The sequence below is a fragment of the Meles meles genome, chromosome 6, assembly GCF_922984935.1.
Source record: "Meles meles chromosome 6, mMelMel3.1 paternal haplotype, whole genome shotgun sequence".
In the NCBI taxonomy this organism is placed as follows: Eukaryota; Metazoa; Chordata; class Mammalia; order Carnivora; family Mustelidae; genus Meles; species Meles meles.
This window is the reverse complement of record NC_060071.1, coordinates 8032712-8049421: the sequence shown is the minus strand read 5'-3', so window position 1 is coordinate 8049421 and position 16710 is coordinate 8032712.

Here is a 16710-nt window from a genome sequence, read left to right as displayed (position 1 = left end):
GCACTTTACCAATATTAACTGCTACAGTCTCCACATCAGCCCTGTAAAGGAAAAGCTGTTATTATAGCCATTGAAGAGCCAAGGGCAAGAGGAACAGAGAGGTGCAGGAACTTCCCTGAGGCTGCACAGGGAATATGCGATAGACCTGAGGTTCCAACCCATAAGGCAACCCCAAATTCCCTTTGCAAGGCCCCTTTGCAAGGCAAGGCTGGGTCCAGGTGCTCACCCTTGGACAGCAGGTCCCCTCCCAGACAGAGAGCACTTGCATGGTGTCCCTGGGTGTTCCAGGACAATACCTGACATACTGACCAGCTAGAGAGCAAAAGATCTCCTCCCCATCACTTGCCCTAACAAAAGCCATGGAAGTGACCTTGAATGGACTGACCTATGCTACATACCCAGCCTTAGACCAATTACTAGCCTGGCCTCTGGAGGACTGAATGTGCCACTTGGCCAACCTAAGTCCTGGGGTCACCCTGGATTCAGGGACCCACAGGGCCCAAGGGCTTGGAGGAGTTCTCTGGAGTGGCCAAAGGAAGCAGCATGCCAGACAGGCAAAAATTACCCATATCATGTGCTGGGTTGCATTTTAAAATCATCCCTGGGATGCCATCATTCAGTGGCTCAGTGGGTTAAGCATCTGACTCTTGATTTCAGCTTAGGGTATGATCTCAGGTCTGTGAGATCAAGCCCTGCATTGGGCTCCACAGTGGGCAGGAAGCCTGCATGGGATTCTCTCTTCCTCTCTCCCTACCCCACCCACCCCCCTGCTTTTTCATTCTCTCTCTCTCTTTCTCAAAAATAAAATACAATAAAATTTTTAGAATTTTATACATATCACACCATTGAATCATCACGATAATCCTTTGAGATTAGGCTCTGCCCCATTTTTCAGATGAAGGAATGGAGGCAGCAGAAGACTGAGTACCTTGTCTGGGATAGCAGAGGTAGCCAAGAGCAGAACCAGCCCGGGACCCGAGCTGTCAGCTCTGCAGGTCTAGGCAACCAGATGCACTCCTACCTATCAGTGTTTTCGTCAGGTCTGAGTTGACAACACTCACTACCCTCCTGCTCAGGCTCAGTTTCCCCTAAAACCTTTCTTGCTTGATGAGATGACAAAGAATTTCCCACACTGCCCTACCCAGGAGTTTCTCCAAATAACAAGCATCTTCTCTCTCACTCTATATCAAACACCTCAAAGTAGGGTTTCCACCAGATTCAGCCAATGAAAACACAGGACATCCCATGGAATATGAATTTCAGATAAAGAATCATGTTTTGGGTTTTTCTAAGTGTAAATATGCCTCGTGGGATGTTTTACCCAGCAATCCTTAACTCAGAGCAAGATGTGCATCTGGGGTTTCTAACTATAGCAGTTTTCCGGGGACTGAGTGGGTTCCCTAGGCATGGACTTTTCCATGATAAAGCTGAGAAAGTTCTGGGCAAACCAGAGCAAGTTGGTCAACCTGCATCCCGGTAGCCTCCAAACGAAGAGACTCAGAACTGGCAGGTGTCCTCCTGTGCCCAACAGCCGGGGCCTCTTGGATCAGCTACCTTTGTGATCACTCCCTGGAGACGTGTGGTCGAATCCCTGAGTACCACACACGTGCGTGTGCATACATGCGTTCATGCACACACACACGCACGCACACACCAACCACTCATACAGCTCCCACTCTTAGCTCCTCAGGGAGCCAGAGCTCAAGGTCTCACAAGGACACCCTCAAAGCCAGCTGACACTCTCACTGTGCAAGGATGAGACCCTCTTTCTTTCCTCCCCACTCTCCTCAGCCTCCAACAGTTTCCTGCCACAGCACCTCAGCCACCAAAAAGCATAGGCCGCCGCAGGACCATCTTGGTCCTCCTTGTCAGCTCTGCCTGAGCCTCAAGAAACACAGAGTCAGAAGTTCTTGCCTGGGAAATGCAAGGATTGTAACTCCACACCCAGGACACTCTGATACTGAAGATTCCTTGTTCGGTCTTATTTATCTAGGCTGGCTTCCTACATGGTGCTTAGAAACCATGGAGCATCCAGGGTGGAAAAAAAAGAAGTTAACACTGTCTATGTGGGAAGCTGCTCAATTTAGCCAACGCAGAGATGGAGGCACAGTAACCATCACATATCCTCACATCCACATTTGGATACAGAAAGCTGCTACTCCCAACCAGCCCCACATGGGCAATCTCTTGTCCAGTCGGCAGGATAGAACTCCCACCTCCCTTATTTGATCAATCAATCATCAGTCAATAAATCAGTTAGCAGTCTTTTAACCTGGGGTTTTCTGAGCTAAACTTGCACCTGCCCGGGGGCACCTAATCTAGCATGAACTGGCCCTCGGATTCTAGAACCTTTAACCCCTTCCCTTGGACCTCTTTCGTTCTTCTTTTTACTCCTTGAGTTCCTCTTCTCCATAAACCTACCTCCTGCAACCAGGGTGAAGCAGACAGGCATGTCCCTTTGCAAATATCCGTGTAACCTGGTATTGCTCAGACACAGATTCACTGTAGCAAAAACTTTGTCTTCTTCCCACTGTTCTTTCCGAGACGTAGAACTGTCTGGCAATAAGCAGAAGGCTTTGAAACACAGACTCTGGAGCCAGAACTACTTGGGTTCAAGTTCTAGTCCTTCCATTTACTCTCTGTGTAACCCTGGATGTGTAGCTACTAAGTAACTAACTTATCCTTTGTGTGTCTGAGTTTCCCCGCATACAGATGGGAATACGTATCAGTCAGGGTTCTCTAGAGAAACGGAACGGATAGGATGTGGATGGAGAGAGGAAGATTTATTTTAATGAAATTAATTGGCTCATTCAATTACAGAGTCTGGCAAATCAAACATTTGTATGATGCGCCAATAGGCTGAAGACTCAGAGTTGATGTTGCAGTTCAAGCCCCACAGCCCTCTGCTGGCAGAATTCCCTCTTGCTTGACAGAGGTCAGTCTCCTGTTCTCAAGACTTCCACTGATTGGTTTAGGCTCGTGTTATGAAAAAACAATTTGCTGTACTCAAAGCCCACCAATTTTAATAGAAGCCTTACCCAACATTACCTTTACAGAAACATCCCGAAAAACGTTTCATCAAATATCTGGGCACGGACGCCCAGTTAATCTGACACCGAAAATACACCATCAGGGGACAGAGCAAGTGCCTATTTCACAGGGCTGGGTTTTTTTGGGTTTTTTTTCATTTTTTTTGTTTTTTAAATAGCCGGTATTTTTTTTTTAAGATTTTATTTATTTATTTATTTGACAGACAGAGATCACAAGCAGGCAGAGAGGCAGACAGAGAGAGAGAGAGGAAAGCAGGCTCCCCGCCGAGCAGAGAGCCCGATGCGGGGCTCGATTCCAGGATCCTGGGATCATGACCCGAACCGAAGGCAGAGGCTTTAACCCACTGAGCCACCCAGGCGCCCCCACTGGGCTGTTTTTGAGGACTGAGTCAATCTATACAAGGATTGAGAAGTAGGTGCCCCATTAAAACTGGCTGCCGGAATGAGCTTTCAGAGTTAGTCCTCCATGCCAGGGATTGTGGGTGTTGAGGATGAAGAAAATCTATTCCCCGCCCTCAAGGAACTGCACCTAGGAGGACTGAGATGGGTACATAAAAAAACAACACAATGGAGCCCTAAAAGAATGATGTACTTCACTCCGGAGGAAGTCACAGGAAGAATCACACTCAATTTGTCCAGGAGGGTCAGAGAAGACTGCCCAGTGACCATTAAGCAAGGAGTGAACCTCAAAGGAAGAGACGGAACTTATGGAGACTCCACAGTCCAAAAGTCAGCTCTAGACTAGACCAAGTACTCCAAGACACTTACGGGACACCCGAGGGAAAAAGCTAGAAATGCCAATGACCCTGCCTTCTCAGGGTGGGTAATGCCTACACCCAGTCCTGGACTAGTTCACAGCCACGCTCTACCTGGACCGGAGGCCTGCTGCTCCCCGCCTTGAGCCCCAGAAACCTCAGAGGGAGACGCGGTGATGTGCCATCTCCTGACCCAGAGGAGTGGGGTTGAGATGTCGCAAGTCTCCGTGCTGTCTGATATCTAGACCTCACATGATTTTAACCCCAGAAGATGTGGTCAAGTATATCCATCGGTTCAATCCCCAGGGGGAGAAGTGCCGTATTCACAAAAGAAAGAGATGCAAACACCAAAATGCCAGGAATGGGATATGGTTTGGTTTTGTTAGGACGAGAGAGAATTGCTTTCAGTGCCTTCCCCCTGCCCCCTCTACTCCGTGAATGGTCACTTCCCCTGCCCAGTCCAGCCAACTGTTTTTAATTTATTTACTTGACAGATAGAGATCACAAGCAGGCAGAGGCAGACGGGGGGTTGGGGGGGGGGCACAGGCTCCCCACCAAGCAGAGAGCCTGATGCGAGTCTCGATCCCAGGACCCTGGGATCATGACCTGAGCCGAAGACAGAGGCTTTAACCCACTGAGCCACCCAGGTGCCCCCAGCCAACAGTTTCCTTACAAGAGCCCTGCCACTCGCAGATTCTCTACAATGGCTAGCTCTTACGTTCCGCTCCTTACCCCACTCTGCCCCCACTGGGATCCGTCTAGCTCTTAGAGCAACCGTTTCCCTACCCCGTCACCCCACCTCCCCCCCCCCCGCCCCAGTGAGCAGGGCCCTGCAACGTAGTATGAAGTGCATGGAAACCCCAGTGAGGAAGCCCTGAGTGTGAATCTCGATTTGTTAATGACCAGCTGTGTGACTGTAAAAGATAATTATCCAAAAAAAATAAAAAAAATTCAGATAAAAGATAATTATCCTCTCTTGCTTCAATTTTCCTGTCTGCTAAATGCGTACGAGAATAACGTAGAGTCTAATAATTGTGGCTGTAACAAACACCTCAAACCTAATGACAGAAAACCATTTAATGATGCTCCCAGATTCTGAAGGTCGGTAACGTGGAAAGGACGCAGTGGGACAGCTCGTCTCTGCCCATGGATGCTTGGAGCCTCACCTGGGCAGATCTAAGGCCAGGAGTGACCTGACAGCAGAAACCTAAAATCATTGAAAGTCTCCTTTACTTACAGGACCAGAAGCTGAGTTGGGAGGACTTGAAATTTAAGGTCACTAGCCAGAGTAGCAAACGATAGCCCTTCAAGGTAGCATGGGTTCCTTCCAGCATCACGGACCAGAGAGTTGGACTTCATATATGGTGGCCCAGGGCTCCAATGATGAGCATCTTTGTTAATAAGACAGAAGCTACACCTCCTTGCAAGTCACGTTCTGCCACTTCTGATGTGCTTTGCTGGCTATAAGCTAACCACAAGCCTGCCCAGATTCAAGGGGGGAGGGGGGCAGGAATGGGCCTCTGCCTCTTGATGGAGGGACGGCAAAGTTCTAGAACATACGGGAAGGGAAATACTATTTTAGCCATCATCAGAAAATAAGATCTTCCACATTGCTGTTTGAAATTGTCATGAGGCTGAAATACGACATTGTGTGTCAAAGAACTTGGCAAAGGATAGGTGTTCATTAACCTGCTTCCTGCTCCTCAAGTCAGGTTGAAATGCCAAGTACTCAATGGTGTTACTGGAGAGCAGACTTTTAAAGGCTTGTGCCGTCTCGTCTCTCTTCTCCCCACACACTGGAGCATGCTTAGGTCTTCCAGCTGTCTGGAACGGAATTGGGTCTGTGACCCTTTTGCTTGCAAATGATCACAATCATAATCATAGCCATACACCGATAATAGGACCCTGCTAACTGCCAGGTCCTATGCTAATGCAACACTTGGTCTCATCTGCTAGGACCATAGCCTCTCAAGGTGAATATCAATGTCTCCATTTTACAGATCAGTAAACTAAAGCTCAGTCAGAGTGATTATCTAACATCACAGAGCGGGCGGACCCAGTGCCCATATTCCAACCTGGGTCCCAAACCCCTCAGTCTCCATTCTGCATGCTGAGATGCTCAGGGGTCCCAGGAGTTTGGAGGAGTGGGTTCTTCAGTGATGTTCTAGTAAAAGGTTAACCACCACATAACAAAAAAACAAATTATGCAAATATGAGATATTTGAGTATGTATACGCATGTACATCTTATGTATTTTTATGTTTTGATGATATAAAAGATGTTTAGCATATACTTACATACTATTCTTCATTGAAATTTCTTTTTTTTAATTTTTTAAGATTTATTTTATTTGAGATAGAGAGTGCACAATTTCCCATGCACAGGAACATAGAAGTGGGGGATGGGGCAGAGGCAGAGGGAGAAGCAGATGGAGAGGGAGAAGCAGACTCCCTGCTGAGCAAGGGAGCCCTACACAGGGCTCAGATCCCAGAACCCTGGGATCATGACCTGAACTGAAGGCAGAGGCTTAACCAACTGAGACATCCAGGAGTCCCTTCACTGAAATTTCTATAGAGCCAACTGATTCCTACAGAATGTTTGTCGTGATTTTTTTCTGAACTCTCTTATCTATAACCCACCTAGAGTTTCAACTGATAAATGAGTATAGTTCCAATGTGAATGTCGGTAGATATTTTTCTTTTATAATCAATGAGTAAGATGAAAATGAAAACAAAAAAGACATTTATAGAAACTTCACCCATTTATCAATGACATGATTGAATTCTTTGCTGAATCGGATAATAGCTTTCACACAGTATTTCCATATATTTTTTGTGCTCTTTTCACAAAATAATGTCTAAAATATGACACAATTTTAAGTTTAAACTGCATTATTAATATTTTTCCATTCCTTTCTTTGTAGACAATTATTGGCTCATTACCCCCTCGGTATAATCTGAAACTGAGCCCCAAAGACGGAGGCAGCCACTCCGGGTTAGAAGGTGGCAGGCTTAACAAGCAAAGGGAGTTTACTCACAAGGCTTGTCTTGGGCGGCAGCAAGATGAGTGGACACCCCCCAACCTGCCGGCCACACCTTACAAGTCCATGAAGAGGCCTTAACTGGGGTCAGTCACACATACGGTGCCAAGTTCTCAGCCCCACAACACTGTTTCCAGGCCGGGTCCTTAGAACCGCCTCAGGGAGACGGAAAGGCAAACGGGACCCACATTCCAAGCACAGGGGAGGGGTGAGGTCCCTCAGAGTGCCTGGGGCCAGCTCACGGGTCAACTGGCAGTCAAGTCTTGATGACCTTCCCGAGCAACAATCCACAAAACAGATACATGGAGCCCTGATTTGTGGTGTTTGTTAATTTCTATCCAGTTAATGCTCCCACCATGTCAATTTCAAGCTACGGACCAAAGGTCACAGACGAGACTATCAAGTTGGGAAGAAATGAGTAGCATTTACAACATCGTGTATTTCTGTATTTCTACATTAAAGGTGCAATAGATAAAAATAACTTAAAGAGAACAGTGAATAGTAAAATGTAGTCAAATAATTGGGAAATGATGGATTTTGAGTACTCACTATCTTTTTAAAATACACGATGTTTTAAATCATCAGTTCATACAATTTGAATTTTAGTAATAACTGTATTTAATAACCACTTTGCAAAATTCCTAAAAATTTAGCAGTGAGCTTTCATTGGCTGGTATGTTAGACCCGGCATACCACTAGTCTCTCTCTCCTATCTCTTTCTGACCCCCATCATACTCTGCCAGGCTTACGAGCCCCTCCCTTCTCCCCATTGCTCTCCTGTACTCCCAGCATGCTCTGGGGCTGGTGCCAATAGAACACATTTATAAAGTAACATCAATAGTGACATGTCTATGACTTGGAGTGGTTTGGTATTTCTATTTCTCAAGGTCACAATAAATTCTCCTCCATTTGCCCTAAGATGACTCCTGAGGTCTCCCTTCCTAACACTTGTCAGTCCCAGTGCCGTTTACTATGAAGCCCCCTTGGTGTCTTCCAGTCTGGCTGATGGGAGAAGTCACCTCCGTGCGGTTCACTGGGCTGCTGTAAATTCCCCACCGGTCCCCGCTTACTTTGAGGTGCTCTCCTCTCAGATGCAACTTGTTCCGTTTTACATCCATGCTGTAACTCATTAAAACTGTGTTTCACTCTGCCGTTCTGCTCATTACAATGGGCAGAGAGAGCTTTGCTTCTGGGAAGCACAGTTATAATGAGGACAGAGTGTTCAGCACAAAAACAGCTTCTAATAGCTCATTAGGAAAATTGACTAGTTAGGCAGAACTCTTGTTCCCTCACTTTGACTAAAGATCTGAAAGCCTTTCCTTCTCCGAAGGCTAGGAACATAGGTGATTCATCCAGGATACCTAGCCAGGGCTGGCCAGAAGCTCTGGCTTCATCCTGGAAATGCCCTGGAGCTCCCTAAAGCTTGGGTGATGGGTAGACTCTCCACACGGCTGACCGTCTTCCCCGAGGAATAGATCATGACTTTCTGTGTGTGAGTGTGTGTGCATTTGTGCATTTGCTAGTACGGGAATGGGGCAAAGGATAAAAAGAAAGGAGGGAGCGAGGGAAGCAAGAACAGTGGTTCCCCTTTATCCTCACCTCAACCCACCTGATAGGAGCAAGACGCTATCAGTCAGCTGGAGATCTTGAAATTTCCAGTCTTATTCTCAGAAGTTCTCCCAGCCCTTCCCTTAGAGGCATTTCCTCAGCTCTTGAAAAAATTAGTCTAAATTGGGCCTTCTACCTCCATGAAAATCATTAGCATTATTATGATAATTAAGATCATAATTTTGCCCAGTCACTGGAAAACCAACACCATATCCAGTTCAAGGACACAGAGGCTGAAGCAAGCACCCAACAAATTTGTGTCACCAAACTGCAATCATTGGGAAGGTGACTACGTATATTTTCAGACTCCATAAATATACGATGATTCCAAGGAATGACCTCTTGTAACAACATCTTACATGGAGCCCATCTTGTAAAATAGATAAAACTGGAGCTTCTCTGGGGCGCTGGCTATTCATGCCCTCCTGTTTCTGTTCCCTCTGGCGGTAGCCGGGGCCCCGTTCAGAAGCTCTGTGCACACAGATTGAAACCACTGCCAAGTGCCACGTCCGCATGAAGCAGCAGTACCACTCGTAGGACTGTCACACAACAGAACCATCAGACAAGAGCCACAGGGGTTTGCCCACGGACGTTCATCTCATGTTCATCCATAATTCTGAAAATTTTACAAGGCTAGCTAACTGTTTCATAAGGGTAGGATTGGTTAAAATAACTTACAGTATGTATATATAAAACAGAATAGTAAATTTCCACGAAAAGTGATGTGGATTTCTATTTAAGACACGGAAAATAATCTTTCCTACCAGTGGCGGGGGGTGGGGGGGAGACAAGGACACGACAGTATGACATCATTTGTGTAGAACTGTGCATAGGGAGAGTTGTGTAGGCCCAGAGGAATGTGCATCAAGATGGCATTTCCTGGGGTTTAGGAGGATGCTTTCCTTATTTAATTCTGTAATTTCTGTACTTTTCAATTATTTAGGATAGGCATGGATTATTTTCACCCAAAAGAAAAAAAAAGAGAGAGAAACACCCTAAAATGTAAATAAAAGCAAAGAAAGAAATTGCTGCTTTTCATCACTTTTAGAGCAAGTCACCTCTCTTGACCTGTTTGAGGCTACTGAACATTTTCAAAAACAAATATAGTCCAGTGATTTTTTTTTTTTTCCCTTCCGGGAACTGAGGAATATTGCTACTCACAGCACCTGGTAACCGTGGCCTGCTCACCTCATGGGACCTGCCAGTCCGGCATGTGGTTTCCACCTTTCCCCACGCCTGCAGGCTGTAAACCAGCCAAACACAAGTCCCTGTCTATGTGTGCTGGGGACGGGACCTGGAGAGGAAGGGTCAGGGCCTGCTGGGGACTTTATTGTCCCACTGCGGTCTAGTGATCTGGCTTTGCCCACACATCATCTACTCGGAGGGTCCTGCAGAACCATTATAATATCCGAATCCACCAGCCCTCGGTGCCCTGCAAAGGCCTCCCCAGTTCCCCTGAGGTGGGCTCAGCTCTCGCTTTGTACCTGCAAAGCGGTCCTGTTCTGCCACCAGGGTGGCTGCGGCCCAAGGCAGCGGGAGGCCTGATCTGCACGTCCCAGTCCTCGTTCACCCAAAACTGGCACCTCTCCCTGGGAGTCCTCAAGATTCCATTGCTGTGTGGCCTTTGGCTGTGAATGGAAGACGCTTGTGTTTTGTCAGTCACGCTGGGCAGAATTACAGGGCCCCTTGAGCAGCAGCCCTCATGGCCCCTGGTTCCCATAATTCAGAGGATCTCCTCAAACATGGTTCCCTCGGCCTTCGCCTGCAGCCTTGGCTGAGGGCTCAGACGCCAATCAGTGGAGCTCAGCTAGAGGCTAGCCCACATGTCCCCCAGGAACGCTGCCCTCAGGTGCCTGCCAGTCGCCTACCTGGCCCCTTCCCCTCAGGTAAACAGATGCCTATGAGAAGTCATGTGCCCAAACCGTCCATGCTCCTTCATTACCTCCCTCTGCTCCCCTCAGGATGGGTCTTCTCAGGGTTCAGAAAACAGAAACTCAAGTGTACTATTCTAGCCCCAATTACTGCCCTGGACGTCTTCAGAGGATGTGTGGAGCTTCCCTCGCTGTATCCTGCTTACCTGTAGCCCTGGCCGGCGAGGGGAGGCTGAGGCACGGGGTTCCAGCGTGAGGAGAACCTCCCGGCCGGCCATGTTAGATATGACCTATGGCCGTTAGCCCCAGCTGAGTGCCTGTTAGCAGAGGAGCCAATGAGGCTCAGGGGTGAGTTAATTGTTCCAGATCATCCCATGAGTAAGGAATTAAGTGGACTCGAGCTTCAGCTGGGACTGCCTGGGAAGATACTCTTCAGTGTCTGCCTGGAGAACATGGAGCCCAGCTGTCAGGAAGAGTCCATATTCTCCAGGCCCTTGGATGACATGTGTTCCCCGGAATCGTCGCATCTCGAGCAGCCTCGAACTATCACTCAAATTGCTCACAATCCTTCTTCTTTCTGAGAACTTAAGTATCAGCTCTCCCAGAAGACAGAGACCCCTCGCAGGCTGGGGCTCTGGCTCGTTTGTCTTTATTTTCCCCATCGGCGCCTAATGTGATCCCCAAGGTATGTTTGTCGATTGCATTTAATTTCCTGGATATAAATTGAAAAATATCTAGAACAGATTAATCATTAGAGGCTCTTACTTTTTCTATTATACAGTATATTAACCTTACTATAAAAATCAGCCTAATTCCTTTAGAAACTTTTTTACAAAGTGTCCGGGATATAAATTGGCCCTACGTATATCCAACAGAGCAGATTAAAATAATGTATCGTAGGTGAAATTACTTTATAAGTTACATGAGCTCAGACAGATTAAGCCATTATTTGTATTATTTTAGTAATATTTTATCATGTACTATTTAATATTATTTAGTATATATTCAGTATTTAGTGTTTTAGTGTTAGCACACGTATATATATATATATATAAAATTTAGTATTTTAGTGTCTATTTTAGTAATTATTATTACTTAGTTTATTTACTATTATTACAATAACCAGTAACAGTTATATGAGGTTGACAGTGTTTCTCTGTTTGGATTGGGTTCCACGTCTTCTATTGCTTATTAGAAACCAAACCAGTTTTCATCCATTATTATATGGTCAGGATTGGTGAGAAGAAGGTTTTGAAAACAGCAAAGCAGGGGTGCCTGGGTGGCTCAGTCGGTTAAGCGTCTGCCTTCGGCTCAGGTCATGATCTCAGGGTCCTGGGATCAAGCCCCACATCGGGCTCCCTGCTCAGCAGAGAGCCTGCTTCTCCTTCTGCCTGCTGCTACCCTGCTTTCCCTCTCTTTCTCCCTCTCTCTGACAAATAAATAAAATCTAAAAACAAAACAAAACAAACACAGCAAAGCAGTGACAAGGTATTGCCATCCCTTGAGAAAACCCAGTCCCAGACTAACTCTGGCTTGCAGGCTCAGACTCTGACTCAGAAGAAAAGAGAGGGTTTATTTTCAAGTTTTTGATTTTCTAGTTTGTTTTTCTAGTTTTTGATTAAAGCAAGAAGTAAGAGGAACATTATTTTTGAAAAGCTGAACTTATAAAGGAAGAAAAGTTTATACCAGATATTGAAACAATGCTAATAAATATAAAAATTAGGGTAAAATATAAGACCTCTTTTCTGTTCATGATTCTTCATGATCAAGGTTCTTTCTGCATCTCACCAAGGTGAGCCAGCCAGTCCTCCAGACTCCTGGAACCTGCTGCCTCTTCTTGCACAGAAGTAGTCTGTTCAGGAGGCCCCAGGGCCAGGAGGCAGGACTGCAATCATTACTCCGTTACTCAAGGTGTGAACTTGGGAACAACCCTTAAAAAAAAAACAAGCCTTGGATTTCCTATCTGGATGATACCAATGATTACCAATGATACTACCTAAGACACAGGGGTTGTGCAGGAATTAGGTGATATGATATTTATGGAAACACCTTATTTTGGGGTGTTTGCCTTACTTTGCAAAGACAATGAGAGAGAGAGAGAGAGAAGCTTAAGCAGGCTTCATGCCCAGCCCAGAGCCCAACTCAGGGCTCAATCTCATGCCACTGAGATCCGGATCTGAGAGGAAATCAAGAGCCAGATGCTCGACTAACTGAGCCACCCAAGCACCCCTGCCTCATATATTTTAGGTGCCCAATAAGTTGATTCTGTCCCATGTCTTATATCACCTACTAGTAGCCAAGTCTGTTCTCATCTCTTATTACAGCATGTTCATCTTCTGGCATTATTAAAAATAAATAGTCCTAGGGTACCTGGGTTGCTCAGTGGGTTAAGCCTCTGCTTTCAGCTCAAGTCATGATCTCAGGGTCCTGGGATCGAGCCCCACATCGGGTTCTCTGCTTGGTGGGTAGCCTGCTTCCCACTCTCTCTCTGCCTGCCTCTCTGCCTACTTGTGATCTCTCTCTCTCTGTCAAATAAATAAATAAAATCTTTAAAAATAAATAAATAAATAGTCCTGGTAGGTAGTATTTTAAAAAATGACCAATGCAATTATAGGAATGAATTTGGGCTACTTAATTCTCCTCTAATGTTGAACCTTTTAAACATTTTTATTTATTTATTTACTGACCGAGATCACGAGTAGGCAGAGAGGCAGGCAGAGTCGGGGGAGGGGGAGCAGGCTCCCCACTGAGCAGAGAGCCCGATGCGGGGCTCCATCCCAGGACCCCGAGATCATGACCCGAGCCAAAGGCAGAGGCTCTAACCCACTGAGCCACCCAGGCGCCCCTAATGTTGAACTTCTTAAGTTGTGTTTCACTTATGAGACAATTACTGCCGTGAGGAGCGCCGTCTGTAAAACAGGGATAATGCCGCACACCGTGCAACTGTGCAGATCGAACACATTCTCTTGGCACAACGCTTGAGGTAAGAGAGAATCTCTAGGGACAATACTCTTCTGCTGCCAACCAGGCCAAGCCGCTCATGCCACACTCAAATTCCATCAGGGCCCAGGGCTGTCACTGTACTGGCACAACTTGCCTGGTTGACCCGAACTCTCTCTCCAGCCACCTCTCATCTTGTGACCTAGTAATGGTTCAAAGACACGTGTGCAGTTTCGTGGATGGCTGGTTTGTGACCAGGAAGCTCAGTTGCTTGGAACATGGTGATCCTAGTAAAGACAGAAGCCCCTACAGAGCTGTCTGTCCCCTCCCCGACACGTGGGTCCATGCCACACAGACTACATTACCTTGCTCCTCAGATCCCCCCCATAGCTGGCCCACTTGACACCCCACTCCTGAATTCACTGTCTTTATTATCAAACGGTACCATGAGTAAACATATTGGGAAATCCGTCATGAGACAGAAGGATCCTCACCCCTACTCTGCCACTGATCAGCAGTGTGCCCCAAGGATAACGACATGATCTCCCTAAGCCTCAGTTTCCTCACTGAAAGCAGACTTAGTAAAGCCAATATGGGGTACCTGGGTGGGGCAGTCACTCCAGCATCTGACTCTCGGTTTCAGCTCAGGTCATGATCTCAGGGTCCTGGATTCGAGCCCCACATTGGGCTCCGTGTGGGATGCAGAGTCTTCTTCAGGATTCTTGCTCTCTCTCTGCCCCTCCTCCCCCCTTCGCTCACGCTCTCTCTAAACTAAAAAATAACTTTTTAAAATTTAATTTTATTTTTTCAGTGTTCCGAGATTCATTGTTTATGCACCACACCCAGCGCTCCAGGCAACACGTGCCCTCCTTAATACCCACCACCAGGCTCACCCTAAACAAACAAATCTTAAAACTAAAAAATTAAATTAAAAAATCAAGGAGGGTAATAGAGAGGGCACGTCACGTATTGCATGGAGCACTGGGTGTGGTGCAAAAACAATGAATACTGTTATGCTGAAAATAAATTAATTAATTAAAAATGAGTAAAAAAAAATCTCCTACAATTAAAAAAAACATCAAGCTTATTAAAGAGCTTTTGTAAGGCAGAAGTGGGATCACAAACGTGGCTCCGCATGGAGATTCTGGCCCATTCTAACAATTCCTCCTCTTGGCTCCCATACCAAGTCATGCTTGACACAGGAAAGACTAAGACACTCAGGTTTTATCCTCACCTACAACCCGCGCCCATTTCTTCTATTTCCTGTCACGGCCCAGGTTTTCCTTATGGAATATTAGCCTGAAATCATAGCATTCTATGGCTAATTATTGGCTTGGCCTTGTTCCCCAAGGGGTAACTCTGTCAACACCCCATCCCTATCCTCTCACTTCATCCAGGTCCGGAGCCCCCAGACCCTACCCCAACCCAACTCAGTTTGGAGTCACTGGTTCACTAGCCTGTCTCATGCTGTAACTTCTCTTTAAGAATAGAACCCTGGGGGCGCCTGGGTGGCTCAGTGGGTTAAATCCTTTGCCTTTGGCTTGGGTCATGATCCTGGGATCCTGGGATCCAGCCCCGCATCGGGCTCTCTGCTCAGCGGGGAGCCCGCTTCCTCCTCTCTCTCTGCCTGCCTCTCTGCCTACTTGAGATCTCTGTCTGTCAAATAAATAAATAAATCTTTAAAAAAAAAAAAAAAAGAAAAAGAAAGAAAGAAAAGAATAGAACCCTGGCTCTACGTGGTTCTATTATGTGGCTCTGTCTCCCTCCCCAGGCTTCATAAACCCTCCTAAAAATCCCAGCTTGGCAGTTGGGTTACCACTACCAATAGACAGATTGACTGATCACTGCCTGTTTTCACAATCCCCCACCACCCTGATTGTCTTTCCTCCATCCATGCAAGAGCCAGTCAATTATCTGAAGTTGCTTTCTCTACTCTGGGACAGAGTGATGGATCACATTATGAAACAGGATAAGAACACTGAGTGGATCAATATTACCCCATCACACCCCCAGGACAAGCACTATAGATGGATTGCCCTGCCCATGGACTCTGGCTAGCCACCAGGTAGCTATCATGAGCTAAGTGTCAGAAGTTCCATGGGGAAAAGAATTACACTTTGCTCTCTGTTGTTTTCCTATCCTATGGGGATAGAATTAATCAGTGAATGATCACCTTAAGATAGCAGGCTGCGAGTCCCCAGAAATGGGAGTGGGGAAGAGATATACATCCATGGTTTCTAGACATCATGCCGTAAATCCTGCCTGGGCCCTTCCCCGCTTCCCTACCTTGGTCTAGCTGTGTGATTTGAACTCATCATATAACCCATCGGAGCCTCCGCTGCCTCATTCATAAAACAGGGATTTAGGGGCGCCTGGGTGGCTCAGTGGGTTAAAGCCTCTGCCTTCAGCTCAGGTCATGATCCCAGGGTCCTGGGATCAAGCCCCGCGTGTTGTCGGGCTCTCTGCTCAGCAGGGAGCCTGCTTCCTCCTCTCTCTCTGCCTGCCTTTCTGCCTACTTGTGATCTCTGTCTGTCAAATAAATAAATAAAATCTTTAAAAAAAAAAAAAACAGGAATTTTACTAGCTGCCTTGTCCCAAGACTACTGATGTTAACCCAATAAATTAGCATCTGTCGAATGATTACAGACTCTAAATTACTAAGATGATAGGATGGCTACAGTTCTCGTTCTCAGCTCTCTGTCGGCCTCACGGCCCCCCAGCTTGTGTGCACACTGACAACCCTCTCTCTTCTTTCACTAGGAAGACAGCACCCAGCTGGGACAAAGGGAGGAGGACACAACAAAAAAGAGATGACAAAGAGACTATTTTTAGTCTGTTCTTCTTAACGTCCCTCCTATGTTTCATGATGATTCATGCTTTCTCTCTACTTTGCCCCTGCAAACAGTTCCCTTGTTTTAATATACAGTAACCTCTGTAGGATTTTTTTTTTCTTGCCTGCTTTTCAAGTGGTTATCTTTGATTATAGTTGAGAGAGTCTCATTGGAAAAAGCTCACGTGTCTGTCTCTGCCCCCCTCCCTTCTTGCACACAAACTGCTATCTCTAAATATTTTGTAAATAAATAGATTGATCCACTTCATATAGTGCTAATGATTTATGCTGTAGAGTAAATCTAAACCCAATAAAAATGGAGATCACAAGAACGTGAGTCTGTTTAAAGAGGACTGATTATTTTTTAACAGTTTCCGCTTACTCTTCACACCTAGTTATGCCTTTCAGTCATAATCAAAAACTCCGGTGTGGGGGCAATAATAAGCCCTTGTAGTTTACTGTCATGCTCACACCTCCCTTGCCCTGGCTCACATCCCCCTCCCTCATTCGCTGCACCAGATGTCACGTCCTTTGGGGTGATGACATTGTCTTATCCAGAGGAATCATTCTCCCGGGAGGGATTTTAAAGGAAGTTATGGGCCAATGAGGGGCTGGG